Below are 5927 nucleotides of genomic sequence, written 5' to 3'. Positions count from 1 at the left end.
GATGGAATAAGAATATGTACATATAAATATACTGCTCAAAAACATAAAGGGAACACTTAAACAACACAATGTAACTCCAAGTCAATCACACTTCTGTGAAATCAAACTGTCCACTTAGGAAGCAACACTGATTGACAATAAATTTCACATGCTGTTGTGCAAATGGAATAGACAACAGGTGGAAATTATAGGCAATTAGCAAGACACACCCAATAAAGGAGTGGTTCTGCAGGTGGAGACCACAGACCACTTCTCAGTTCCTATGCTTCCTGGCTGATGTTTTGGTCACTTTTGAATGCTGGCGGTGCTTTCACTCTAGTGGTAGCATGAGACGGAGTCTACAACCCACACAAGTGGCTCAGGTAGTGCAGCTCATCCAGGATGGCACATCAATGCGAGCTGTGGCAAGATGGTTTGCTGTGTCTGTCAGTGTAGTGTCCAGAGCATGGAGGCGCTACCAGGAGACAGACCAGTACATCAGGAGACGTGGAGGAGGCCGTAGGAGGGCAACAACCCAGCAGCAGGACCGCTACCTCCGCCTTTGTGCAAGGAGGAGCACTGCCAGAGCCCTGCAAAATGACCTCCAGCAGGCCACAAATGTGCATGTGTCTGCTCAAACGGTCAGAAACAGACTCCATGAGGGTGGTATGAGGGCCCGACGTCCACAGGTGGGGGTTGTGCTTACAGCCCAACACCGTGCAGGATGTTTGGCATTTGCCTGAGAACACCAAGATTGGCAAATTCGCCACTGGCGCCCTGTGCTCTTCACAGATGAAAGCAGGTTCACACTGAGCACATGTGACAGAAGTTACAGAGTCTGGAGACGCCGTGGTGAACGTTCTGCTGCCTGCAACATCCTCCAGCATGACCGGTTTGGCGGTGGGTCAGTCATGGTGTGGGGTGGCATTTCTTTGGGGGGCCGCATAGCCCTCCATGTGCTCGCCAGAGGTAGCCTGACTGCCATTAGATACTGAGATGAGATCCTCAGACCCCTTGTGAGACCATATGCTGGTGCGGTTGGCCCTGGATTCCTCCTAATGCAAGACAATGCTAGACCTCATGTGGCTGTAGTGTGTCAGCAGTTCCTGCAAGAGGAAGGCATTGATGCTATGGACTGGCCCGCCCGTTCCCCAGACCTGAATCCAATTGAGCACATCTGGGACATCATGTCTCGCTCCATCCACCAACGCCACGTTGCACCACAGACTGTCCAGGAGTTGGCGGATGCTTTAGTCCAGGTCTGGGAGGAGATCCCTCAGGAGACCATCCGCCACCTCATCAGGAGCATGCCCAGGCGTTGTAGGGAGGTCATATAGGCACGTGGAGGCCTCACACACTACTTAGCCTCATTTTGACTTGATTTAAGGACATTACATCAAAGTTGGATCAGCCTGTAGTGTGGTTTTCCACTTTAATTTTGAGTGTGACTCCAAATCCAGACCTCCATGGGTTGATAAATTGGATTTCCATTGATTATTTTTGTGTGATTTTGTTGTCAGCACATTCAACTATGTAAAGAAAAAAGTATTTAATAAGATTATTTCATTCTTTCAGATCTAGGATGTGTTATTTTAGTGTTCCCTTTATTTTTTTGAGCAGTGTATATGGATGAGCGATGGCTGAGCGGCATAGGCAAGATGCAATAGATGGTATAAAATACATTATATACATATGAGATGAGTAATGTAAGATATGTAAACCTTAAAGTGACTAGTGATCCATTTTATAAAGTGGCCAATGATTGAGTCTGTATGTAGGCAGCAGCCTCTCTGTTAGTGATGGCTGTTTAACAGTCTGATGGCCTTGAGATAGAAGCTGTTTTTCAGTCTCTCGGTCCCAACTTTGATGCACCTGTACTGACCACGCCTTCTGGATGGTAGCGGGGTGAACAGGCAGTAGCTCAGGTGGTTGTTGTCCTTTGATCTTTTTGGCCTTCCTGTGACATTGGGTGCTGTACGTGTCCTGGAGGGCAGGTAGTCTGCCCCCGGTAATGCATTGTGCAGACCGCACCACCCTCTGGAGAGCCTTGCAGTTGAGGTCAGTGCAGTTGCCGTATCAGGCGGTGATACAGCCCGACTGGATGCTCTCAATTGTGCATCTGGAAACGTTTGTGAGGGTTTTAGGTGACAAGCCAAATTTCTTCAGCCTCCTGAGGTTGAAGAGGCGCTGTTGCGCCTTCTTCACCACACTGTCTGTGTGGGTGGACCATTTCAGTTTGGCTGTGATGTGTACGCCAAGGAACTGCTGTTTCCTGAAGTCCACGATCATCTCCCTTGTTTTGTTGAAGTTGAGCGAGAGGTTGTTCTCCTGACACCACACTCCGATGGCCCTCACCTCCTCTCTGTAGGCTGTCTCGTCATTGTTAGTAATCAAGCCCACTAATGTTGTGTCGTCAGCAAACTTGATGATTGAGTTGGAGGCATGCATGGCCACACAGTCATGGGTGAACAGGGAGTACAGGAGGCGCCTGAGCATGCACCCTTGTGGGGCCCCAGTGTTGAGAATCAGTGAAGTGGAGATGTTGTTTCCTACCTTTACCACCTGGGGGCAGCACATCAGAAAGTCCAGGACCCAATTGCACAGGGTGGGGTTGAGACTCAGGGCCTTCAGCTTAATGATGAGCTTGGAGGGTACTATGGTGTTGAATGCTGAGTTGCAGTCAATGAACAGCATTCTTACACAGGTATTCCTCTTGTCCAGATGGGATAGGGCAGTGTGCAGTGTGATGGCGATCGCATCGTCTGTGGTCCTGTTGGGGCAAACTGAAGTAGGTCTAGGGTGGCAAGTAAGGTGGAGGTGATTTGATCCTTGACTATTCTCTCAAAGCACTTCATGATGACAGAAGTGAATTCTACGGGGCGATAGTCATTTAGTTCAGTTATCTTTGCCTTCTTTGGTACAGGAACAATGGTGGCCATCTTGAAGCATGTGGGGACAGCAGACTGGGATTGGGAGCGATTGAATATGTTCGTATAGGGCTCTGGATTGAAGTAGATGAAGATAGGCTGATGAAGGTGAGTAATGAATAGTAATGGAAACGTTTTCTGGCGTAAATGTGCCTTTTACTTTATTACAAAAGCTCTAGATGAGAAATGTCATCGAGAGGCTGCTATGGAAACTTATGTCAATCTCTCCCTCAGTGAGTGTTTAAAAATTATAACCTCTTACTCACACCCAATTCCCTCTATCTCCCTCTCTCTATCCCACCATTCCTCTTTTTCTTTAGTGCATCGTGAAGTGTCAATCCTCGCGCCTTCTTTCAGGCCTTGACGTTCTTCCTACTGAGCTCAGCAGAGCTCCTCTATAATTACAGCTCTCTGGTCGCTGAGCGGAAAATTTTTGTGCCCTGATGCAACTCTGTTCCGTGCGGCTCAAGTGAACTGGGCCGACCCTCCTGTCTCCAGCACCCCGGCCCAGCCGGCACACTCTATGGAGAAACCCACTTTAGAAATGAGAGAATTGTGTATGACACATCTTTAAAAGAAGTAGTTAACTGAAGGAACAGTGTTTACCTCGATTAACAAGCCTGCCTTGTGTTTTCGTTTATGTGTGAAGACTGAAGGGTTTTCGTAATTACCAATATTAGCAGATGAGTGTATTTGGAAGTAGCGGTAGAGAAAGAGTTGACATTGTGTGTGTCTGTGTAATGCATTGTGGGTGTTGACAATTTGCAATTGTTTTGACTAGAACGAATACAGATTTTGTCCGATTTGACTTTGTAACAGGTTAGGAGAATTAACATAGCCGGTTAGGATAATTAGGTTAAGGTTAGCTAAAATGCAAAATAAAAATCAACTTATGACTTTAATTTGACAAAAGCTGTATCCCTTCTATCCATGACATGTGCCTGGAGCCTGTTGTATGAGACATTAGTTACAGTGAGCCCGGGAGAGTTTGGCAAAGTAAACCTCTTTGTGGAGAGAGGGAGTGAAGAGGACAAGGAAATAGTTCCACTGTCCAAGTAGGCTAAGTGCTACAGGATAGAGCGCCGGCCGGCCTCGAGGACGAAATGGATACTTGGCTATTTTCGCCCTGTGGGTTGCCAGTAGGCTGACTCGGTTTAGTTCACTGAGCACAGCAACTTTCTGGTGTGGGAAGAAGGAGCTCAAATGCATGGCTCTCTGGTTGTAGCTAGGTCTAGCAGAACCTCTGCCCACCTCTGTCTGGGGTATACTCCGGTTAGTACCGACCCCTCCAGTCCTCTCTGGAGACTGAGCTGAGCCAGGTCAGTCCATACTGATGACTGGGCAGTAAAAACACAGTTTAGGCCCTGTAAGCAGCCTACCCAGCTCAATAAAACCACATGGCCCTTTGTGTTCAGACCAGCTCTCACAGGAACATAAAACTGACAGGAGCCCCTGGCTCCTCTGATGTGGCTGCTCAGAACTTTCTCTCAACCTCAACCTCTCTCTTTCGCTTTCTTCGTGTCCTTTTACTGACGAGATTGACCTGTAGGACAATACAGTCGTGGCCAAAAGTTTTGAGAATAACACAAATATTAATTTTCACAAAGTCTTCTGCCTCAGTTTGTATGAAGGCAATTTGCTTATACTCCAGAATGTTATGAAGAGTGATCAGATGAATTGCAATTAATTGCAATGTCCATCTTTGCCATGCAAATGAACTGAATCCCTCCCAAAAACATTTCCACTGCATTTCAGCCCTGCCACAAAAGGACCAGCTGACATCATGTCAGTGATTCTCTCGTTAACACAGGTGTGAGTGTTGACGAGGACAAGGCTGGAGATCACTCTGTCATGCTGATTGAGTTCGAATAACAGACTGGAAGCTTCAAAAGGAGGGTGGTGCTTGGAATCATTGTTCTTCCTCTGTCAACCATGGTTACCTGCAAGGAAACACGTGCCGTCATCATTGCTTTGCACAAAAAGGGCTTCACAGGCAAGGATATTGCTGCCAGTAAGATTGCACCTAAATCAACCATTTATCGGATCATCAAGAACTCAAGGAGAGTGGTTCAATTGTTGTGAAGAAGGCTTCAGGGCACCCAAGAAAGTCCAGCAAGCGCCAGGACCATCTCCTAAAGTTGATTGAGCTGCGGGATCGGGGCACCACCAGTACAGAGCTTTCTCAGGAATGGCAGCAGGCAGGTGTGAGTGCATCTGCACGCACAGTGAGGCGAAGACTTTTGGAGGATGGCCTGGTGTCAAGAAGGGCAGCAAAGAAGCCACTTCTCTCCAGGAAAAACATCAGGGACAGAGTGAAATTCTGCTAAAGGTACAGGGATTGGACTGCTGAGGACTGGGGTAAAGTCATTTTCTCTGATGAATCCCCTTTCCGATTGTTTGGGGCATCCGGAAAAAAGCTTGTCCGGAGAAGACATGGTGAGCGCTACCATCAGTCCTGTGTCATGCCAACAGTAAAGCATCCTGAGACAATTCATGTGTGGAGTTGCTTCTCAGCCAAGGGAGTGGGTTCACTCACAATTTTGCCTAAGAACACAGCCATGAATAAAGAATGGTACCAACACATCCTCCGAGAGCAACTTCTCCCAACCATCCAAGAACAGTTTGGTGACGAACAATGCCTTTTCCAGCATGATGGAGCACCTTGCCATAAGGCAAAAGTGATAACTAAGTGGCTCGGGGAACAAAACATAGATATTTTGGGTCCATGGTCATGGCCAGGAAACTCCCCAGACCTTAATCCCATTGAGAACTTGTGGTCAACCCTCAAGAGGCGGGTGGAAAAACAAAAACCTACAAATTCTGACAAACTCCAAGCATTGATTATGCAAGAATGGGCTGCCATCAGTCAGGATGTGGCCCAGAAGTTAACCTGTTAGGGCTAGGGGGCAGTATTTACATGGCCGGATAAAAAATGTACCCGATTTAATCTGGTTATTACTACTGCCCAGAAACTAGAATATGCATATAATTATTGGCTTTGGATAGAAAACACCCTAAAGT

Source organism: Salmo salar, chromosome ssa03, assembly GCF_905237065.1.
Source record: "Salmo salar chromosome ssa03, Ssal_v3.1, whole genome shotgun sequence".
NCBI lineage: Eukaryota > Metazoa > Chordata > Actinopteri > Salmoniformes > Salmonidae > Salmo > Salmo salar.
The sequence above is the reverse complement of the archived record's forward strand: the minus strand, read 5'-3'. Positions refer to the sequence as shown.